The sequence below is a fragment of the Talpa occidentalis genome, unplaced genomic scaffold (assembly GCF_014898055.3).
Source record: "Talpa occidentalis isolate TD23 unplaced genomic scaffold, MPIMG_talOcc4v2.1 talOcc4.12, whole genome shotgun sequence".
In the NCBI taxonomy this organism is placed as follows: domain Eukaryota; kingdom Metazoa; phylum Chordata; class Mammalia; order Eulipotyphla; family Talpidae; genus Talpa; species Talpa occidentalis.
In genome coordinates this window covers 50,909,686-50,934,208 of record NW_023601212.1, presented here as the reverse complement: position 1 = coordinate 50,934,208, position 24,523 = coordinate 50,909,686, and the positions used below count along the sequence as shown (strand labels likewise).

Sequence of the window (24,523 nt, the reverse complement as noted above, 5' to 3'; positions counted from 1 at the left end):
TGCATTCAAGAACTGGGGTGTAAGCCAGAGGTGCAGGGGGGTGAGAGGATTCACCAGAGAGAGTGGGGAGCAGTACAGGCAGATCTTCTGAAATACATTGCTGAGGGGAGCAGCAGGTGAGTCAGGAGAGCTCTGCTGTGCCATGTGGGAGGCAGGAGAGGTCTGCTGCGCCATGTAGGCTGCTCCCTGGCCAGCCAGGAGAATCAAACTCATGCTGCAGTGGCTGGCGACAGTGATAGCACTGTCTTTAACCCCTGCACCACCAGGGACATCTATCACCTTCTGGTTCTGAATCTCTGGCTGAACCCTTATTGATACACTCTATAAAGCTATGAAACAAAAACTGACACACAGGAAGGGGTCAGAAAGTTTCTGTTACTGTTTTTGTTGATGTGGTTTCAGTAGTAGTGTTGGAAATGGTGCTGGTGTTACATAACATAAGTTTCTGGAATTTTCCAATACTGTTCCAGTTCCTAATATTCTGTCCCATTGATACCAACAAGCACATTCTTTCTTGTCAGATCATGTGACTCAATGGTTGATTCAAAAAATGCAGCCACTCATTTGGGAAAAAATAGAGGCGATTATGTTAATGGAAATAAGTCCAAAAGTGCCAGACAGATAATCAGATTATTTCACGCATCTGTGGAATTTAAATAACCAAAAAACATATACAGGTAAAATACAGTAGGAATAAATATTGAACTCAGTGAAAGAATTTTATGGTCACCAGAGGGAAACAGGGGTAGGGAGACATGTGTGGTGGAGAGTGGCGGGGCCTCCCTCATGGCTCAAGGGGTTAAGCACAGCACTGTGAAGCAATCCACAGTCTCTGCAGCATGAGTGCAAATCCCCAGCTGGCCAGGGAACTACCCACATGGCGCAACAGACCTGTCCTATCTCACCCACTGCGCCCCTCCGCAGTGTATTTCAGTCAATCTGCCTGTTCTGTTCCCCACTCTGTCTCTGGTGAATCCTCTCACCCCACACACACCTCTGGCCTGTACCCCAGTTCTTGAATGGATAAATAAATAAATCTTTTTTAAAAAGAGAGTAGCAGATGATGTACTGGCACAGGTGATTTGGCGGAGAGTAAATGGAACATGTGCACATATGGAGGAGCGAAAATGTAACCCCCAAATTAAACTTGTTTTTTAAGGCAGACCCTAAAATACTCCACTTAGACAAAGCAACATCACATTCCAAATCATGCCATGCCATCGCCACACTCCCCAATAGAGATACATTTTTTAGGCAACCATTAGCCTAAAGAAATTCTTCCCTCCTTGAGTGTTTAGAACAGATTCTACATTAACATTTTTCAAAGCCCCCTTTAAGTTTGCTTTCCTTGATTTTCAATATTCATTCAATTATATGAATTTTCTCTCTTAACACGACAGAATTTCTTAAACTACATCTAACTTTAAATGAAGAGCACTACATCTACTAATACATGTAATTGCAAATAAATCTTATACATAATAAATCTCATTTTCTACTTACCTATATGCCTCATGCAAATATAAGGTATAATATATGCTATTTTTACTTTTTCTTTCTAATACTAATATTACTTTATTACTACTGTAGCTTCTGAAAGTAAAGTTTACTGGTTCATTCAAAATTCCTGAGCCAAAAGATTGTATCACATTTCTTGTTCTCATGAAGTTTTTGACAAGGGTGAGAGATAAACAGAAATAAATGTGTTTGAGAATAACAGTTGTCACGTTGGTTCAGTGGTAACAGTGATTCAGAGAACAGAAAGGTGAACTCTGGTTGGAATCAGTGATTAAACTGAGAAAAGCCTAATGGTAGAGATGGCTTCTGAGAAAACTTTCAATGAATTGCTACAATTTCTCAGGCCAGTGAGGAGGCAGCACCATTGCAGAGAATAAAAATCGTTCCAGGGCACTGGATGTGACTCACTTTATGTAAGAGGAGAGTGAGAGCCAGACAAGACTTTTCCCCAGGACATGCAACTATTTAAGGACAATAAGAACCCCAAGGGAGTCTAGAAACCCTGGTGTAGTGGCAGGAGGGCACAGTGCAGTTTCTCTATGATCCAAGCAGACAGGTGAAGGAGAGTCCTGGAGCCCTCAGTGGCTTTTTCGGGCTTTTATTGATCTTTTACTAGATACACAGCAGGCAGGGATGTGGGGGGGGCAGGGGGTGGGAGGTTGGTAGGCGTCCCAGCTCCCAGCAAATGCTCACTCTTTCTGGGCTCCCTGGCATTCTCGGTCCTCTTTCTCTTGGCCTGCTTGTTCTCTTTCTCTCTTCTGCTCTTCTTTCTCTGCTGGCGTCCCCATGATGACACCCTGATAAGCCCAGTCTCAACCCACATGTGTCTACCTATGCATGCCTACACCCTACTCCATGTGTCTCCCATCAGGCATGCATGTAGGACCACAGGGATCCATCATTAATGCAAATGGCAGGAGAATGGAAAAGTCTGATACTTTTTTCACTTACCCTACACCCAGCACCTTTGTCTGCAATTCTCTATTCCTTGTAGTTATAGCATAAGACTAACACTTCCCCAGCACATTGGCTTTCCAACTCTCGGAAACCTAAGTATGCTTTCTCCTCTTTCTTCAAACATCTCTTACCTTAGCCTTTGACTTTCCCTCATTTCCTGATAATCAGGAACAATTCAAGTGGAGTTTCCTTATCTTTCTCTATATCTTTCTTCTGTGCCTGTTCTTTCTACCTTTTCCCAGCTTATAAGACAGATGTTTCCCTTTTTTAAAAAAGCCCACCTGTTCCACTGGGATCAATGTCCTCTCATTACCTTGCAGTCATACCTCCCCTCCATCATCTATTCCTCTACCGCTTCTGAGTCAGTCTCATCTAATCTAGTTCTCTGAACTTAATCAGCTTCCCCTGACCCAAAGAGAACCCCTTAGTTTTCACCCCATTTCTTTCCTTGTCTTTATAGCATAAACTCTGATGAGTTTATGCTATTATATTCCCTCCTCCACTTTCTTACTTCCCAGTTTCCAATCAATCACTCCAACCAACGGCTGACTTCTCTCTTTTCTTGTCAAAATTATCAACCCAGTGTTGTGAAATCCAATGGAGACACCTGTGCCTTCTCTTACTGAACACCTTAGCAATGCTTAGCAGACCACCTGCTACTTTCTGCAATATTTTCCTCTTAGCTTTAGTGTTGTCAACTGTCCTAGTCCACCTCTTGTTGACCTTCCTCTACTCTTAAACTCCTCTTTTTCTGTTCGGTTTCTGAACTTTGTTTTTTTTTTTTTTTTCAGAGTTTGAGGATTTTTTTTTTTTTTTTTTTTTTTTTTTTGGTTTCTGAACTTTGGAGTGAGCTGGGATTCTCTCCCTTTTTTCTACCTATGTTTCTTTCCAAGGTGACCTCACCTGAGTCTCCGGTGCTAATCACTTCCTCAACCAGAGAGCAGATCATCACTGGCTAGGTCTCATGATTTTTTTTTTTTTAAGATTTATTTATTTATACAAGCACTGGGGTACAGACAGGAGGCACAGGAGGGTGAGAGAATCCACCAGAGACAGAGCAGGGAGCAGAACAGGCAGAAGGACCGAAATACACTGCTGAGGGGAGCAGTGGGCGAGACAGGAGAGGTCTGTCACACCATGAGGGAATCACCCCGGGAGTGGGAATCAAACCAGCACCACAGAGGCTGTGGGCAGCTTCACAGCGCTGTGCTTAACCTGCTGCGCCACCACCAGGGAGGCCATAGGTCTCATCATCTTTAAAGGGACAAGCAAAGATGATTCCAGGCATAAAAGAGAATCTACTCCACCAAGCTGACTCCCATCAAACCAAAAAGTATTCCCAGATCACTGACTGAGGTTTACTGATATGCCCACTTCTCCCGAGACTTATTGCCTAAGGAGAAGATGTCACACAGGATATCCAGAGTCATCTTTGGTCTTTCATCTTCATGATTCTGCATTGAAGCTCTGAAGCCCCTCCTTCTTCCTCTCCCAAGGCGACCTCCTGTCACAGAGAATTTCAAGCAGAAATCCAGCACAGCAACCTCTCTTTATACAGATCTCCTGACTCTGCATCCAGAACTTTTCCCACTATATCAGGCTACACCTTAGGCCTCTACTTCGAAGTCAGTTTATGCTACCCTGTGTATGTTTTCCATGAGATTTTTATTCTCCACCCACTCTCCCCGAGATAATATACCATCCATAAAATACTGGCAAGCAATGCATGGTAGCATGGAAAAGTTTATGTTTCCAAACAAACAAAGCAAAATTTCTGACTTCAAAATAGTGAAGACTTGTACTTGTGCATATAAACCACTTATTTAAAAAAAAAAAAAAAAACACCATATTCCTTTTTCTTGTTTTCCTTTGCAACCTGTCTCAGATTTCAAAACAAAAACTAGAATCCATAAGAGGGGAAAACAGATTAAGTCAAATAATGAGGAAAGGACTAATGTGTGTAAGAGCTAAAATCTCACATGGCTGTTTCAAAGGTATGGATATTTGCTGGAAATTTATTATTTTTAATCCCAAGTGTGAAAATTCAAACTTGTATGAAAACAAAACTATATATTCATATGTATGACTAGAGAACATTTAACCCTTCCTAGTGTAAGTTTTGGGTCGTTTCTTTTGTCTTTCCAAATTGAGTAATGTATCTCCTTCTCTAGCCACTTTAAAATAGGTTGAATTCTAAACTGTCCAGAAAGATCCCAGTGACAACTAAAGAAAAATAAGGACTGAAGGAAGGTCTCACTTCATGTTTCTCAAAGTATGTATGTATCATTGACAATATATTGGGTAGTAATGATGTTTATGACAAAGTCTATACTTATGTTTGTTTTATGAATCATTTATTTATGAACTTTGAAAAGAACCAGACATTGCCTCATTACTGTCTAGCCCAAGAACTATGTCTTGCGATGAATTCTGGTGAGGTCTATTTTTTCCCCATTAGAGTGATATGTGTGTGAAAAATTAACGGTATGATTATTAGATGATCTGTTAAGGTCAATGATTCTAGGACTATAAATCTGTGGCTTGTAAGCATTTAATTCATTTTTATTTGAAATTCTGAAACCACATAAGAAAGAAGGACTGGAGCAGAGGTCGTAGACCTAGATTATCTAACATCATATCCATTTGCAACTTGATCCTGTGATTTAATACATATTCTTGAGTCAACAGTTCGTTTGACTGACTACTATTATCAGGTAGGAGTGATCCTGAGTTTTGGAGCTGGGCAGACCTGTATCTTAATCTCAGAAGTCACCTTGTATGAACCACGCTACTTCAGGCAAGTACATTAATTCCTTAGCTTTGATTCCTTCTGAAAGTCAGAGTGCTAATACATAACCTTAGCAGAAGTGTAGTTTGGATAAAATGGTGTGAATGCAGGTACAGTACCTGTTTCTTCATAAATGTTAATTCTTTTCCTTTGAAATATTTTGCATTGGGAATCAGTAGCAGAATCCATCCTATCACAAATTCTCACTGATTTCACTTAGGTATTCATTAAGGTATTTGCCTTTATGTTGCCTCTTTAGATGCATGAAGAGTTCTAAGACTTTGCAGCTCAGTGATAAAACTCTATCTGGTGACCCATTTCATTGACAAAACTTACAGATTGCAAATGCTGATGAGCTAAACAATTAAAGTATTAGAGCTTTTGAAATGTAAAGTAATTAATGCCTGTGGGTTCAGAGAGATTTCTTAAAGCTAAATTTAAACAGTTTGTAACACCCATGAGCTTACCAAAGCATTTGTTCCAGAGCAAAGGAAGGAAGTGGTTTTCTCAGTTGAAATAAACAATGATGATGAGAATGCGGAAGATAATAAATAAGATCAAACATCACAAACTCTATCATAATGTTACTCTGGCTTCACTGGGTAAAGTACATAGTAAATGACATTTTCTTTTTGTTTTAACAGTTTAACTGTATTTCACTTCTTTTGCTTATTTTTAATTGATACATGTCAAACTTATTTCCAACTTTACTATTTAATAATTTTTTTATTTTAATTTTTTTATTTTTATTTTAGGGCTACATTTCTGTTCTTCCATGTGTGCACATATTCCATTCACCCTCCACCAAACTACTCATGCCAATAATCCCTTTGCCTCCTTCTTTCCTCTACCTTCCTCCCTGATTCCCTCTGGTAACCATTAAATTTTTTCATTAAGTCCAAGATTTATTCCTGTTGTATTTTGCTTATGTATGCTTTTTGGTTTTTATATTCCACAGATGAGTGAAACCATCTGGTCTCTTTCACTTTCTTTTTTTTTTTAAGATTTATTTATTTATACAAGAACCGGGGTACAGGCCAGATATGCAGGAGAGTGAGAGGATTCACCAGAGACAGAGTGGGGAGCTGAACAGGCAGATCTACTGAAATACACTGCTGAGGGGAGCAGCGGGAGAGACACAAGAGGTCTGCCAAGACATATGGGTGTCTCCCCGGCTGGCAGGGATGGAACACGCACTGCAGAGGCTGTGGACAGCTTCACAGCTCTGCACTTAACTGCCTGCACCACCAGGGAGGCCCAGGTGTCTTTCACTTTCTGACTTATTTAATTTAGTATGATCACCTCAAGATCCATCCAAAGAGTCACTATTTCATCTTTTTTCACAGCTGTGTAGTATTTCATTGGGTGTGCATTCCATAATTTCTTCATCCCTTCATCTGTTGAAGGGCACTTGGGTTGGCTCCATACCTTGGCAGCTGTGGACAGTGCTGCTATGTACATGGACATAAAAAAATTAATAACTAATTTTTTTTGTTTTAGAGTTTTCATGTTTTTAGGAAAAATATCTAATAGAGGTGTTACTGGATCATATGGAATTTCCATCTTCATTTTCTTAAGAAATCTTCTCTATACCATTTTCCAAAAAGGTCACACAAATCTACATTCCCTCCAAGAGTAGACATATTCATAAAACAATATTTTCAACCCAGCTTCCAACCTGAGTATTACTGCTCCCACAGATGTGAACATGAAAGGATAGGGGTAAAAACCAATCAGATGAGATCCTGGCCTGAAAAAAATACACAAAAAAATCAGTTTCTAGGGGGTTTAAATACTTAATTACAAAAATTAGTGGAATACAACAATTTTATTTTTCAAGTGACAACCAGGTATGTTATTTTAATTTGTGTGTGTGTGCATACACCAAAATAAAAATTAAAGACAAATGACATGCATTTCCATGAATCACTGACATTAAATATAAAGTGCTTTTATAAATAAATAAGAAAAATGATCAGAATAATAGAAATGTAGACACAGGAAATCAATAATAAATTCACTGAAGAGAAAATAAATGGGGCCAAATTTTTTTAAGTTAAACATCACTTCTATGCAAATAAATACAAGCAATTAGAGCACACAATGTCCTCAATGTACTCCCACATTGGCACAAATAGTAGGTTTTCCTTCTCTTTTATGGTGGAAAATATTCCATCATACATGTATACATACATACAAAGTGATTTTTTTCCACTTTGCTTTATTCTTAATATATTTTGCATTTCTTACAATGTGTATTTAAAACCATCAAAATTTTGAAGATATTTTAGAAAGAAAATATATTGCCCAAATGTCCCAATCAGTAAAAAAAAAAAAATCATGTAGAAAAGAGAATAGAGGAAAAAGGTTAAAGACTGTAAAATCAGATTACTGCTTGATAAATGTCTAAAGTAAAATCTTAAACATGTTTTGTGAAAAAGGTGGACTAGAATATAGTAGTCATTAATGGCAAATATGTTCCTATGAATAATGTGATTTCACATTAACTTTACTATTTTTATCCTATGGCTACTAACTTGGTGATTTTTAAAATCCTATAGACACGAGTAGGTAGATTTCTGCAAAGCATTTGGAGTTGCTCATGATATCCTTGTGGAGGAGAAGGTGTAAGTAAACCTGAGTGGGTTACTAATTTGCTAGCCAATCCAAGCATTCAAGTTATTTAAGATACATTTGTGCCCGCAGGGAATGAGGTTCCTCGTGGAGTGCAACAGTTTGGTTTATGGTTAGGCTTGAATATTTTTACTCAAATATAAAATTGTGACACAATTTTCAAATTTCTGGATGAGTCGTTAGGAGATAATAAGAAAAACAAATGAATCAAGACTTAAAATTATCTTTACAAGTTGGTATGCAGGGACAGAACCAGTCCTGGAGACTGAGTAGGAAAAATATTTTTCTTCTTAGGTATTTGCTCAGAGAGATTTATAAAAAGCTGTTGGAAAAATGGGTTGAGACGAATTCTTAAGGCACACAGGGCATGGGGTGAAGAGTGTTGAAATCAATAAACAGCATCATACAACACATTGTATTGTGGTGATATCTTGAAATTAGGAAATTATTTATTTACTTATTCATTTATCTAATAACTGGTTATGCAGGCTTCCTATGTGCTCAGAGAAATGAGTGCTGAAGTCATTCAGCAATGTCTGGAGTTGATCACACTACAGCCTGTGATAACCTGAAGGTGAAGAAAGAAGCTTGTTTTTTTATTCACTTATTTATTTAACAACTCCTATAGTTTCCTATGTGCCAGGTACTGTTCTAAGGACTTCAAAACTGTTAAATCATTTGGATTTTGTAACAATCTTATGAGATAAGATATTATTATAATTTCCTCTTTACAAACACCAGGTTAGGTAACTTGCTCAAGGTCAGGGAGCTGGTGAATTCAGGGAGCAGTGGAATTCAAGCCTGTTTGCAGAGCTGATGCCCCTAACCACCACATTGTTATGCACAACATCTTGTACAATATCCAAACCATTATTATATACTTAACACATTTTACAAGATATATTTAAATCCTAAATTTAGAGCTAAAAATATATAACATGTCATGTAAACAGAGAATGGGCAAGACAGATTCATGCTGGAAAAAAAAAATCAGGAATTTATTTCAAATCCAATATGTAGCAGCTTAGAAAAACTTCCAGAAATCATTATTAGGGAGGAAGTAAGGAAGAGAAATGAAAGGAGATGGAATTAGAATTTATTGATTGCTGCTGGGTACTAGGTACTTTATATGTATGTCATTCACTCTTGAAAGTAGGTATATGTGATAGGCTGGTTGCATTGTTAGCTTCAATAGATTCCCTATATTCATATCCATTGCAATGTGACTTTGTAACTACCCTTTCCTGTACTCACCCTGCTCCCATCTCATCAAGTGGTGGAACTTCATCCCTTAAATCTGAGCTCTATTCACTTTGGCCAAAAGAATGCCACCTTGATAACATTGTTCCAGGTCTGAGCCCAGGGCCCCCAAAGCCTTGTGCACTTCCATTCTCCTTTTCTGGGACCCCACAAGAACAAGTGTAAGCTAGTCTACTAAGGACTAGAGACCACTGAAGTCATCACAGCTAAAGTCATCCTAGATCAGACACAGAAAAGAGTCCATCCAAGTTCAGCCACCCTCCCATAGAAATAATATATGATAAAGTTTTAGGATCATTTGTTAACACAATAGCCATTAGATATCACATTGTTTTTTTTCTTTAAAAGAATGTAGAAATAGAAGCTTAGGGAAGTACTTTATCCAAAGCCACCCAGCTTGTAAGTCAAACTGGGAAATCAAACCCAATCTATTTCATTTCAAAGACCAGCCTCCTAAAACTCTACTCCATGTGTAACATTCAGATATTAGAAGAATATAGTAAACTGACCGAAGATGAAGTACGATAATTCTAGACAACTTGAAATGAATCCCAAGAAAAATAAAAAGTATTTTATGAACTCTAAAAACTAAGAAAAATAAGCAAAAGTTTGCTTAGATTGGAAAAAATGAAAGTCATGAAGAACATCAAGAAAGAGGGCCCCCCTGGTGGTACAGGGGTTAAAATCTCAGCGCTATTAAGCTATCGCTGGCCACTGCAGCATGAGTTTGATCCCCAGTCAGAGAACTGACCCACATGGCACAGCAGACCTCTCCTGTCTCACCTGCTGCTCCCCTCAGCAGTGTATTTCAGTAAATGTGCCTATTTTGCTCCCCACTCTGTCTCTGGTGAATCCTCTTACCACCCCCCCCACACCCCTGGCCTGTACCCCAGTTCTTGTATGCATAAATAAGTGAAAATAAATCTTTAAAAATGAAAAGGTGAATAATTTACTCTTACTCCTGCTTTATCTATCTATCTCAGAACCTGTGAGTGTTACATTTTATGGAAAAAATGACTTTGCAGATGCAATTAAGGATCTTGATATGGAAAACTTACCCTGGATCATCTAGACACCCTAAATGTAATCACAGAAGCCTTGTAGGAGGGACGCAGAGCAAGTTTGACTATCGCAGAGGAGATGGTAGAGCGACTCTAAAAGCAGAGCCTGGAGGAGAACCAAGCATCAGGAGCCAAGGACGCAGGGTGCTCCCGAAGTGGAAGAGCCGGTAACAGATGCTTCCTGTGGCCTCCAGAAAGAAACAGACCTGCTAACTACCACCTCCACTTACGTTCTTAAGACTTATCTTGAACCTTCAACCTCTAGAACTGCAAGAAAACATTTGCATCATTTTACATTTTGGGAATTTGTTACAACAGCAGTAGGAAACTGATACAGACTCCAAACTTTATTTCAATTATTAATTCAGCACAATAAACCTTCCATGCTTTCTTAAGATGGCGTCATGAAACACCTCCCTTATCAGAAAAAGCCACTCCCTGGCAGCGCCAGACCTGACAGGGAAGTTCCAAATATGAACACCCTCTAAGAGCACTTGAGCTGCCATCAGGATTCCAAATTAAATCAGAAAATCTTTAACCAAATGCTGCAGCATCTCTTCTCAATGCAGAGGAAGGAATAGTGCGAGGGTGAGCTCCTCAGGTAGCCAAGCCATAAAACCTTGTAGAACTAAATGAAAACTTTGAGCTGAACCCACAAATTCAAGGTGGCCAACACAAACCTCAGAAGAACTGGTTGTACTTTCAGTAGCAAAACACTCTTAAACAAGGGCCATATTACATTTCTAACCCTTGGGGCAAAGCCTTCCATATGTCCTACAGTAGCCCAAGACAGGAATTTACCAGAGAATGAATAACTCAAAGAAAAGCTTGCAAACTCTGCCTAGCCCAGATGGAAAAACAAGCTCCTGGCTCTGTTGCAGTACAAACTGCAGACCTCATGCCAGCAATAGCCTCCTCCAGGATTGCATTTGGCAAAAGAATGGGAATATAGTAGTCTGAATTACACATACTTTCCAATGCAAAATAAGTACTGCCATGAGCAGAAAGTTTGTTTATATCTTCTGTTGTTCACTGAGGCAATTCTCAGTGGCTCTCGGGCTGCTGTCCAGTGTGACCCTCTCAGGGGAAGTGACTCAAGCGAGAAACAACCTCTAAGGCCAAGAGAAGATGGGATCTTCTGAATGAAATTAGCTTTTGTTTTCCTGCCCCCTTTTGATCTGGATGGAAATTTCTGCAAGAAAATTGTTAAGTGTCAGCTTTCTGATACATTTAAAGGTAAACTCAGGGCCTCCCTGGTGGTGCAAGGGGTTAAGAACAACCTATGAAGCTATCTGCAGCCACTGCAGCACGAGTTCCATCTCCGGCCGGCCAGGAAGCTGCCCACATGGCGCAGCAGACCTCTCCTGTCTGGCCCGCTGCTCCCCTCAGCAGTGTGTTTCAGTTAATCTGCCTGTTGTGCTCCCCACTTTGTCTCTGGTGAATCCTCTCACCTCCCCCCCATGCCTCTAGCCTGTACCCTAGTTCTTACATCCATGAATAAATAAATCTTAAAAAAAAAAGGTAAACCCAGCAAGCAGAAGCAAAAGTTATCTCTGGTTAGGGAAGGTTCCCTGGTGGAGGTGGGACTATAACCCTGTAGTAGAGAGAACATGAACGTACTGGGGATGCTGATGGAAATCTAAAGGGATTTTAACTGTAAAGATTTATATCCTTAATGAAAAAAATTATTCTCAAATTTTAAAATTCCATGTGTTCCCTCATCCATCTCCCTGGATCACTGATACTGTGGGCATAAGAATCCTCAGGAGTCCCCTAAGTCTTACCTTAATGCTTTAAAATGATTTTAACTATGCCTTATTCCAGGTCAAGTATATCAGAAAATGTCTCCCTAGCATTCATTAAAATCAAATCAATAGGTATTAATTGGGTATCAATGATTTGTGAGATAACAGACAACCTCATGGTCCTCTGGGGCCTTCTAATCTACTGAACAGAAAGGACATAAAGTGTGAGGTGGTGACATGCATCTGAGGAGGTGCGAATCTAGTTGCCCTAAATCATATAAGGATTGTTAACCATTGAGGCCTCAATGAAAAAGAGAGAGAGAGAGAAAACAAAAACATAAAATTATGGGTTAAAAATATAAACCCATCAGAGTGGTATATGGTCAGTCACCAAATGACCCCATCCTATAGGCAGTGACCATCTTGGGGGATTAAAGGAGAAAGTACTCACATGAGACCTGCAGGGCTAGAAGGAGACAAAGGACATTAATTGTGTCTTATGTCATAGTGCAGCCAAAGCACAGTAGGTAACAGATATGGCTGGGAGGGACACAGCATTGGAGTCCTACAGACAGAGTTTCAAACTCCAGTTCTATCATTTGCCAAGCATCAGACTTGGCAATTACTTGGACACTCTAAGCCTGTTTTTCTTTCCTTGTGACATGTGGATCAAGTCTACCTGCAAGATGGCACTGAGATGAGAAATGTAGCAAAGTTCTCAGCAGAGAGTAGATGCTTAATAAATATTAAAAACATCCCCTTTCAAGGTGATTATTTAGTCTTCAATAAAACATCTGAAATTGTCATGACACTCTGTTATTCCGCAAACCTAAACACACATTTTATTTCAGAAGTTCCTGTGACTCCCAGTGTTGGGTCTTCAGCTCACCATCATGGACACCAAGTAGAAAAGGACTGACGCTCCCCCCCCCCGCCGAAACATGTTTTTAATACCTGCCATTGCCATAGTACAGAGAAAAGTGACATAATCCCTCAATTCTATGATGTATAGTTTCTACATCTTTATGACTGAAATAGGAATGTGACTTATAATTGACAACCAAGAAAATTTGCCAGGAATATGCTTCTTAATAAAGTTGTGCTGTAATATAGTGGTTTATTTTACAATCAATAGCATCTCAGCATGGATGAAAAAGTTCATGCCATTGGAGAAATTGAAGCCTCCATAGAAAATCAGAGGTGGACTCAGGCCTAATGCTACAGAACAATACACGTAAATATGGTTAAAATGGTAAAATTTGCATTATGTATATTTTACTACAATAAGAATAATTTTAAGCCAGGGAATATGTAACCATCCCCTGGATTAACAAGTCAATATTATGTAAGGGAACAGGCATATATATTGGGTTTGTTCAAGAAAAGCAAAGCCTAAGGGTTAAGACTCAGCGCTACCACCACAAAGGCCCACTGTGACAGCCTGAGTTCAATCCCTGGACTCTCCTATCTCACCAGCTACTCCCCTTAATAGTGTATTTCAGTAAATCTGCTTGTTGTGCTCCCCACTTTATCTCCAGTGGGTCTCCTCACCCCTGCACCTCTGGCTTACACCCCAGTTCTTCTATGTAAAAATTAATAAAATCTTTAAAAAAAAAAAGCAAAGCCTTCCCTAAACACCACCTGGTTCTCTGTGCTCCAAGTTTGTTCTTGAAGGAAGGGTTTTATCCACATGGTGCAGCAGACCTCTCCTGTCTCGCCCCGCTGCTCCCCTCAGCAGTGTATTTCAGTGGCTCCACCTGTTCTGCTCCTCACTCTGTCTCTGGTGAATTCTATCACCTCCCGCACCTCTGGTCTATACCCCACTTTTTGTATGCATAAATAAATAAAAATAAATCTTAAAAAAGGTGTGGTTTATAGAATTAAATAATATACACTCACTTAAAATGATAGTACAAATACAGAACGAGATGTATTTTTTTTTCTTTTTTTCCTTTTTTTCTTTTTTGTTAGATGAAAAAGAAGGTTCCTATAAGGTTAAATGGAAACTTACATTTTAAGCAAGTTATTTCTGAGATAAAATTGTGGGGTTGGTCAATCAAAAAAATGGGCAGAAGAGCTAAAAAGACACGTCTCCAAAGAAGGCATGCAAGTGGCCAACAGGCACTTATTGTAAGAGAAATGCAAATCAAAACCACAATGAGAAACCACCTCACACCTGTGAGAATGGCACATATTAAAAAACACTGTCAGTAACAGATATTCATGAGGATACACTGGAAAAGAAACACTCTTACATTGCTGGTGGGAATGCAAACTGGTTCAGCCACTATGAAAAGCTGTGTGAAGATTCCTCAAAACACTAAAAATGAATCTACCATATGATCCAGTAATTCCACTCCTAGAACTTACCCAAAGGACACAAAAACACTAATTTGAAAGGAAACCTGCAGCACCGTTTACAATAGCTAAGATATGGTAACAGCCCAAATGCCCCAAAACAAATGAATGGATCAAGAAGATACACAATGGAATACTACTCAGCAATCAAAAAGATAAACTCATGCCATTTGCAGCAACATGGGTGGAGCTGGAAGGGATTATGCTCAGTGAGATAAGACAGAAGGAAAAAATGATAAATACGAGATGGTTTCACTTATATGTGGAAACTAAACAAAGTCTTAGAAAAAAAAAAAATGTAAGCTGACCATAGATCTGAGGCATACAGCAGGAGAGCGGGAGAGTGAAGCATCAAAACCCGGGAGGGAAGAGCACAATGGACTATGGTGACAGATCATAGATCATAGATCACAGATGCTGTGGTGGCAGGAAAGCTAGAGGGACTACACTTGAGGGGAGAAATCAAATGTTGTCCAACAATTAATGATGATGTAAGAAAATAAATATAAAAAATAAATTTAAAAACAGAAAAAATGGTGGAGTTGGTACTTGTTTTATCTGGTTATTTACATATTTTAAATGATATACTATGAACATGTACTAGTCTTGTAATACACATTTAAAATAAAAACCTTGGCCCTCCCTAGTGGTGCAGAGGGTAGGCACAGCACTATGAAGTGGTCCGCAGCCTCTGCAGCACAAGTTCGAGCACCCGGCCAGCCAGGGAGCTGCCCATATGGCACAGCAGACCTCTTCTGGATTGCCTGCTACTCACCTCAGAACTGTATTTCAGAGATCTCACTGTTCTGTTCCCCACTCTGTCTCCGATGAATCTTCTCACCCCCCACATGTCTGGCCTGTACCCCAGTTCTTGTATGCATAAATAAATCTTTAAAAATAAATAAATAAATACCTTTTCTCAAACAAAACATTGCCAACCTTCCTGACAACACATGTTTGACTATCATTGGAGGGTCACTCTATGACCAGTGGGGTGATTTAAATCCATTTGCTTGCTAAGGCCATTTATTAAGAGGATAGGAGGAGTCATTTCTGCAAATAACTGAGTGGAGATTTTTTTTTAAGAGATCCAAGGCATCTAAAGGAGACTTTCTAAATTTCCAGAATTCCAAATTTCCAGTTCTTACTAAAATTTTTGATTCTACTTAGCAAATAAATTTTGGTCAGAGACAATATCTTTATATTCTTTCTACAATCAATACATTTTATCCATTTTATTAAGGTTTAGAAATGACACTCTATTTGAATGCTATGTTTGCTTTTATATCATACTATTAGCCATACCAATGATTTGTTTGTTTCAGAGTTCAATTCTAACAATCTACCCTATATTGTCTACTTATGAAAGTGCCCAAGATAGCTACCAAGGAAGTCATCTAAATCAATATATGCAAAAGAATTTTCTTGGCCAGCTCCCCCTAAAGGCACAGTTCCCTTTCTAACCCTAAGAGGAGTTCTTCTAATTCTCCTATTGTGTCCAATGCAAGCAGCCTCTCCAACAAGTCTACCAATAGACAGGCATTTACAACGTTTGTCTTTGTCACGTGGGCCAGAGTCTGAAAAGACCCTGGAAAGATTTTCTTCCAAAGCGTTTCATGTGAGAAGTGTTGACATTATTTATTTTAAAAGAATTACAACATCACAAAGCATGACATGAAAATTAGTCACAGTATTTGTTTTCCACTACATTGTTAATGCTCATTTCTCTCCCACCCAGGAGTGCTCACAAAGCCGGGACAGTTATTCTTCACACCTGCCACTTGACACTCCCCCATCAAACAGCCTTTCACTTTTGTTGTTGGTTGTTCCACTTCCACACCTACCTAGACAGAGGAAAAAAAAGAAAAGAAGAAGAAATGACTAGCATGCAAATAAAATCTTTTAAATAAATGGTATAAAAATAATGTCCTGGATAATTTCTCTCCTGTCATAGATAACTTTCTCTCGGACCCAGAATAAAGTGGGATGTATATTTCTTAATTTTCCAGGAGGTTCTATTTCCTTTCACCCATATGCAATCATCCTGATTCTTCAGCGTGGGGCATCTTCTATTTTATTCATCCACAGTACTCTCTGATTATAGAAACTAACCCACTTCAGAAGTTCTTCTGCCTCATAATACCCACCACAATGATCAGAAACTATATTCTTAGAAATTTGTTTGGGGTGGTCCTAAAGGCTTTTTTTTTTTTTTTTCAGTCTGAACAATCTCTTGAGGAGAAGAGAGTAAATCCTGTTCCCTGCTAGAAATTGCTAACACCTTGAGGAGGAGAGGGCAGGCTGAGTTTCGGGGAGAGAGAGTGGAGGAGCAGAAAACTTATTGGAGAACAAATTTATTCTGACTTCAAACACAAAAGCAGTTCTACTAACTATTGAGTATACTTGAAATCTTTGTGTTCATATTTAAGCCATTATGATGACAAAACACCGGAGTTAGGGCCTCCCTGGTGGCGCAAGGGGTTAAGATGTAACATATGAGGCAATTCGCAGCCACTGCTGCACGAGTTCATTCCCCAGCCAGGAATCTACCCACATGGTGCAGCAGACTTCTGTCTCTCCCGCTGCTCCTCTCAGCAGTGTATTTCAGTCAATCTGCCTGTTCTGTTCCCCACTCTCTCTGGTGAATCATCTCACCTCCACACCTCTGCCCTGTACCCCAGTTCTTGCATACATAAATAAATTTTAAAAAAGAAATATGCAAAAAATTAATTTAAAAAAAAAAAAAACACCAGAGTTAGAAACTACACCACACTGGAGTCAGAAGTGAAAAAAAAAAAGAAAAAGAAAAGGGGAAGTGTGTTTTGTTTTGCTTGTTCTCCAAACTTCCTTCCCCAATTGCACCATGTCTTACTCTTGAAACAAAATTTTCTATTTTTGTTTTATTAATCAATCAGTAGTGCTAATGATATTTATATTATAACAAATCTTATAATGTTGCTTTGTAACAACATATTTTTATGGAGGTAAATTGATAAGTAATATTATAGCATAATGATTGAATATTTGTATATATTGTGAAATGATCCTACAATAAGTCTAGTAAATATCTGGTCCTATCAGTAGTTATGAATTTTTTCTTCTTATGATGAGGATTTTCAACCAACTTTCAAATCTGCAAAATAGCTATAGTCACTATGCTGTACATTATATCCCTTAGGCCTATTTACTTCAGAACTGGATGTTTATATCTTTAACCTCCTTTACCTACCCTAATCATCCCACTTCTGGCAACTACCAGTCTGTTCTGTGTTTCTATGAGCTTTGTTTTAGTTAATCATTACAATTTACTTACTTAGTTGATAGTTAGATTGTTCATCATTTAAATTCTTCATATAAGTAAGACTAGATTTTATTTGTCGTCTCTGACTTATTTCATTCACTTAATGCCTTTAAGTTCATTCATGTCACAAGATTTCATTTTTTCCTCAGGCAAGGTTTCATTTTTCAGGACTACATAGTAGTCCATTGAGCTTGTATACCACATCTTCTTTATCCATTCATTAGGTTGTTTCCATACCTTGCCTATTATAAATAATGATCAGCATACATCTTTTTAAGTTAGTGTTTTCATTTTTCTGAAATAAATGCTCAGAGTGGAATTGCTGGATAAAATGGTAGCTTTATTTTTAATATTTTGAGAAACCTCCATTTTGTTTTCCATAGTGGCTGCAGCAGTAAATATTCCCACCAACAGTGTATGGTGTTTCCCCTTTCACCACATCCTCACCAATACCAGTTACATCTTATTTATTCATTTTTTTATAATAGTCACCCTCACAAGTGTGAGGTGGTATCTCTTTGTGGTTTTGATTTGCATGTCCCTGATGATTAGTGATGCTGAACACCTTTTCATGTACCTGGGAGGGAAAGAACCTAAAAATCTGTGTCTTTTCTTCCTCTCCTCTCTGGAATTCTGTTCAAAAATCCACACCCTACATCCAAAATCTATCACATCATCCAGTGGTCTGACACATTCTTATTTTATCACAATATTATTGAACACTAAAAAAAGAGAGAGAGAGAGAGAGACAGCGTCAGACTTCCATCTAAATTACTGGTGGAAAAAGGTATTGTAGAAGACCCTCTTGAGAAGTCAGTTTCAAAATTCCCAGTGTTTTTGTCCCTCCACTGACTCTCACAATCCCGAAATCTGGGTGACCTGGCTTGTAGAGCTCTTTCTATGACGCAGGCTTGAGATTGGTATTTCCTGCTTCAAAACCATCTGAACCCCATTCTACCTATATTGATAGCAAGGGCTGCCATTACAAAACACCACAGACTAAGAGACTTCAACAACAGAAATTAATTTTCTCATTGATCTGGAGCCTGAAAATCTAAAATCAAAGTGTCTGCTGGTTGTCTTATTCTGAGGGTCCTTGCCATAGAGACCACTGCCTCTCGCTATGTCCTCACAGGGCCATCCCCTGGTCATTTCTTCTTAGAAGGACACAGCCACATTGCATTAGGCCTCACTGTATGTTAATGTCCTCTGTAAAGGCATTCTGAGGTAATGGGGGGTTGGGTCTTCAACACCCAAATTTTGGAGGGACACAATTAAACCTGTCACACTATTTCCCTCACCTGCAGAAATGTTAAGAGCCACAGAAGGGTAAAGCAACTTTTCTTTGATTTAGCTAGGAATGTTAAATCAGACCTTCTTGTAAAAGAAAAGCACTAAGGGGGCTCCCAGGTGGTGCAGTGGTTGAGCACTGGGCTGCAAAGCTGCCCGCAGCCTCTGCAGCACCGCTTCGATCCCCGGCCGCAGGCGAGGGTCCCACATGGTGCATAGACCTCTCCTGCCGTGCCCGCTGCTCCCCTCAGCAGTGTGCTTCGTCAGTCTGCCTGCTCTGCTCCCCGCTCTGGCTCTGGTGAATTCTCTCACCCTCCCATGCTGCTGACTATACCCAGTGCTTGTATAAATAAATAAATAAATAAATCTTTAAAAAAAGAAAAAGAAAAGCACTAAGGCCTCCCTGGTGGTGCAAGGGGTTAAGCACAGCACTGTGAAGCTATCCGTAGCCTCTGCAGCACGAGTTCGATCCCCAGCCAGCAAGAGAGCTACCACATAGCGCAGCAGACCTCTCCTGTCTCACCTGCTGCTCTCCTCAGCAGTGTATTTCAGTCTGCCTGTTCTGTTCCCCGCTCTGCCTCTGGTGAATCCTCTCATCATCCTCGCCCCCACACTTCTGGCCTGTATTCCAGTTTTTATATGCATAAATAAATAAATATTTTTTAAAATTTTTAAAAAAGAAAGGCCCTAGCATCTAAAGCATGGAAGGAGAAACCTGTTGGAGATTTCCTGTTGGTGTTAGCTCAAGGTGGAGGACATGAACAAAGAAACCATTTTGCCCCTGAACCTGCCATGAAACTACTCAAAGGAAGCTGTGTGGCCTCCTACGTTGTCACCATATGGTGTGGGATGCATTTGGGATTTTGTACAGCAGGCCGTGAGTGAGATAGGCTGGGATCAGACAGAGTGAGTAATCAACAGAGTGAGTAATCTGTTCTCCCAGACCCAGCAAGAACATATGGCACTGCTTTAGGGCTGTTTGTCATCTAAGGAAATCACACCATTCTTTTTCCCTTCTGTTTACTTTTTCACTGATGATAACAATAACTACACTGCCTATTGAACTCTCACGAGCAAGTGGGTTCATTGCCCACTTAATCCTCACATTATTATCTGAATTTTTTTTTAATTTTTTTAGGGTGTGTAAGGTTGTTCTTTTTTTTCCCCTCAAATTTTATTAATTTGGGGCTTCCCTAGTGGTACAGGGTTGAAAGTCTCAGTGCTATCAAGATATTGCCAGCCACTGTGGCATGAGTTGAATCCCCGACCAGGGGGATGACCCACATGGCACGCAGCAGACCTCTCTTGTCTCACCCACTGCTCCCCTCAGCAGTGTATTTCAGTAGATCTGCATGGTCTGCTCCCCACTCTGTCTCTGGTGAATCCTCTCACCCCCCCCCACACTTACAGCCTACACTCCAGTTCTTGTATGCATAAATAAATAAAATAAATCCTTGAGGAAAAAGTTATTAATTTGTAAGTCATTTCAAAATAAATAGACAACTATAAATCAGAGACTCTGCAGGGGAGGAGGAGGGAGAGGGATCAAAACAAGGCAGGAAGAGCACAAGGGACTATGGTGATGGTGCATGGGTGAATTTGTGGTAGAAATTCTGTGGGAACTACACCTGAGAAAAGAAAGCAAGCATTGTCAAAAATGAATAATGATGTAAAATATATATAAATAAATAAAAATAATAATTTGTAAGTTGTTCAGATAACAACATTATTTCAGGGTTACATTTTCACACCTCCATATGTGCACAAACATCACCCACCTGCCACCAAAACTCCCATTCAGATGTCCTATTCCCTTTATAAGGGATAAGGGTATTCCCTCCTGCCTCACCTCTCTTTCTCCCCTCTTAGGGGAGCATATTTATCACAGTCTAAGAATTACTTTTGTTATGCCTTGCCAGTTTGGAGTTTGGGGTTTTCTTGTTGGTTTTTATTTCCTTTGGTTATTTATATTTCACAAATAAGTGGATCCATCTGGCATCTGCCCTTCACTGCCTGACTTATTTCACTTACCATAGTCACCTGAACAGATCCATGCATTTTGTCCCCATAGGCACCATTTCACCTTTTTAATAGCTTAGTAGTATTCCATGGGGTATTTATATTCCACAATTTCTTTATCCAGTCATCTGTCATTGGGCACTTAGGTGGGTCCCACGACTTATTGGCTATTATGAATAACACTGCTATAAATATGGTGCATGGAGCCTACCTCAGTGGCGCAAGCAGTTGAGCACAGCGCTGTGAAGCTGTCCACAGCCTCTGCAGAGCTGGTTCGATCCCGGCCAGCTGGCGAGGGTCCCAAGCGGCGCGGCAGACCTCTCCTGTCTCGCCCGCTGCTCCCCTCAGCAGTTTATTTCGTCAGTCTGCCTGTTCTGTTCCCCGCTCTGTCTCTGGTGAATCCTCTCACCCTCCCGCGAATCTGGCCTGTACCCCAGTTCTTGTATAAATAAATAATTAAATCTTTAAAAAAATATATGGTGCATAAATCTTTTCATATTCTTTGGCTAAATACCTAGCAGTTGTATTGCAAATTTATATTGTATTGTATTGCAAATTTGTATTATATTGCAAATTTGTATTGCAAATACATGGTATTTGCAAATTTATTTTGTTATCTCTATACCCTTTTCCATAGAGGCTACACTATTTTATCTCTATTTTACATAGAGAGAAACTATATAGAGAGACAATAAAGAGAATTATTACCCAAGTTCACTTACTTAGTAAGAAGAGTAACTCTGATTCCAGAGCCCTTAGCTACTTTCTTCATCAGTCCATGCTTGAGTGGCAATAAAAAGTTGACTAGAAAGTCTAGTAGGGAAACACAAGCTTTAGTCTCACAAAGGCCAGTGTTCTGATCTTAGCTCTATGATCACGGGAAATTTATTTAATCTTTTTATACTCAGTTGCTTCCTATACAACTTGGGGATAATTTATGAAAAATTCCAATCAAAGTAACTTCTAAATAGTATCTATTATTTTTATTATTACTATTGTTATTTTATCCCCATTCTATTCCATGATCAGAATACATAACCACATATGTAGCTATATAAACCAGTAGAATTGTACCAAAATATAAAATAAAGTAATGCCTTGCTTTGCAACTGTGTATCAGTTGATATTACTAATTTCAAGTTACCCTTATAGCTCATTTTTCAGCAAAGGTGACATTTAGATGGACCCTTCTTTTTCACCTCCTTTTTAAAATCATTAATGATTGCTTATTAACATTGCATTTCATTACCCCTATGGCTTCTCAGTCCCTCAGGAAGACTCAGTGAATAATTTAAACTTCATGTTTAATTTATTATACAGGCTTATAGCAACTATTTTCGTGAACTGATCCTTGTTAAATTTCTCAAGGCCTAGAGGTACAGGTGCCTCCATTAAAAATATATCTGACAGTTTTCTTAAAGGAATCTTTTTAAAAGTGCTCAGATGGGCACATTCATACTTAATTGACCATAGATTACACACTATTCACCTTTGAAGAAAAATTGCTTTTTTTGTCTGAAAATTAGTTGCGGGATAATGCTTTTCTTCTCCAGTTTTTTGGATTATAATTACAGCATGTGACATAAGACAAAGTGACTGATTCAACTGTTTCCTGGGACATGGATAAAGGGAGAATTATAGAGGTGACTCAGGAGTGGGAGAAAGAGATGAAGAGGGGGAGGTGCATGTTTCCAAGCAGGGTGGCAGGAAATTTAGTGATTGTGGGATATGGTGTTTGTTGCAGGGGAGGTGGGATTGTTCTTTCTTATGTCTCATCCACAAGCTGTGAATGAAACAATGGAACAAGCAAGAAGTGGAAGGCTTTGCTCTGGGTGCTACCTCCAGCTTGAGGTCTATATGCATCTGTAATTAGGTATCATCCATCGTACCTGGAAAAGAAATGAAAACAAGTATTTCTGCTGAAACTTGATCTGAAATTTATCAAAAGATTCAGTTTCACTTATAGTTAGCTGGAGTTTGAAGTCTCCTGAGACCTAAATTGGGCCCCTTTATATTTATTTCTATGTATTGAGCTAATAACATTTCTATATATTGAGCTAATATGATTATTCATTTGTAGAGATATGCAAAACATGTGAATTCAAACCAAGGATAAGTCCATTCCAAATAACATGGCCTGGAAGACTTTATTTCTACTCAGATTAGTATAGATTAATGTATTTCTAGAATGTAGTAGCGGTTCAAGTTCTCCCTTACCTGATGTTGTTGTGCCATCAAAACTATGAAGGGTCCAACACCATTGGGAAAACCTGTCTTTCCCAGGAAACTACACTATTAGCCAATGTGCTTTTTATTCAATGTGCACAGAATAAAAATGGACCATCTGACTTGAGCTGGCTCCAAATTTTCTATTAAAGTAATTGCTTTTTTCCTATAACAGATTAAATTACTTACATTACTTTAATATGAACCCAATATTGAGGACAAGAATATTAACTGATATTTGTCAATATTTCCAGATTTAAAAAAATTATACGTATTTTTACTTAGGCCTTATTTAATACAGAGCAATTATTGAGAACAATGGTATGGATTTCACTCATTATTATATCTCCAATAGCTAACATAGGCCCTACAACCCAATAGGAGATTTTAAAAATTTGTTGAAAGCAAAAAAGAGATACTTAAAAGGAACAGTCTCCAGCCTCCTGATTTATTGCATATAATACATTCAAATGCAAATAAATGTGTTTATTCTTCAAAGCATCAACTTCATGAAGATAGGCTTGCCATGGGTAAATTTTTTTTTCAGGGTAAAGAAGCCTTCATAGCCTTTATCCGGTTATAGATCACAAGAAAGCACATTGTCCTTGTGAATGGGCCCAGTCCTTTGTATTTGCAACTTTCTTGGTGCTCAATTTTGTTAGTTATTTTAAGAATAAGACTCTGTAACTAATTTTACAGTTGAAGAATGAGCATTCAAAGGCAGTAATTACAGTTAATGTTAATTGAGCACTTACTTATACATTTAATGCCTAATACCCTAAGGGAAATCCATAGCCCCTAAGGGAAATCTTACCCCCTCAGCCACCTGTGAGATGGTATTATTTTAGCACCATAGGATATTGGAGGTACAAAGATGCTAAGAGACTAAATCAGCTGTCACATAGCTTCTTAGTGTAAAGACAGGATTTAAACCAACATCTTTCGGTTCTATAACAAAGGTGTTTAAGCACTGTCATTTTCTGCCTCTGTGACACCTGGTCTTCTGGAAATCCCTAAAAACTTTGATAAAGTTCATTCTGACCATGATACTTTAATGACACAGGATCTTCCAAGATTTCAAGGTAAAAAAATAAATAAATAACATAAAAACAGTAATGCTGCAATAATAAAAAAGATTCTTTGATATGGAACAGTATTAAAAATAAAAACATTATTTCATTTTGAAAATTACTATCATATATTCCAAAGAATATGTGATATTTTTAGAATAGGTTTTCCCCATAACTATTAAACATCCTTTTTTAAATGACTAAGTAAGTGGTTCAAAAAACTTTTGTTATGCTATAACTTGTTTAACCATTCCTCTAATGATAGGCATTTATGTTGGCTCCAAATATTTTGTGTT

General features: G+C 38.8%; 1 long non-coding RNA gene across 1 annotated transcript; it reads right to left on the bottom strand.

Moving 5' to 3' along the window:
- Nucleotides 1-16,013: 16,013 nt before the first annotated feature.
- Nucleotides 16,014-22,451, bottom strand: LOC129145497 (uncharacterized). Its single transcript, XR_008551131.1, has 3 exons — nucleotides 22,421-22,451; nucleotides 21,654-21,744; nucleotides 16,014-16,165 (listed from the first exon to the last, which is right to left on the bottom strand). It is a non-coding gene; the product is annotated as an uncharacterized LOC129145497 (long non-coding RNA).
- Between the last annotated feature and the right edge of the window lie 2,072 nt (nucleotides 22,452-24,523).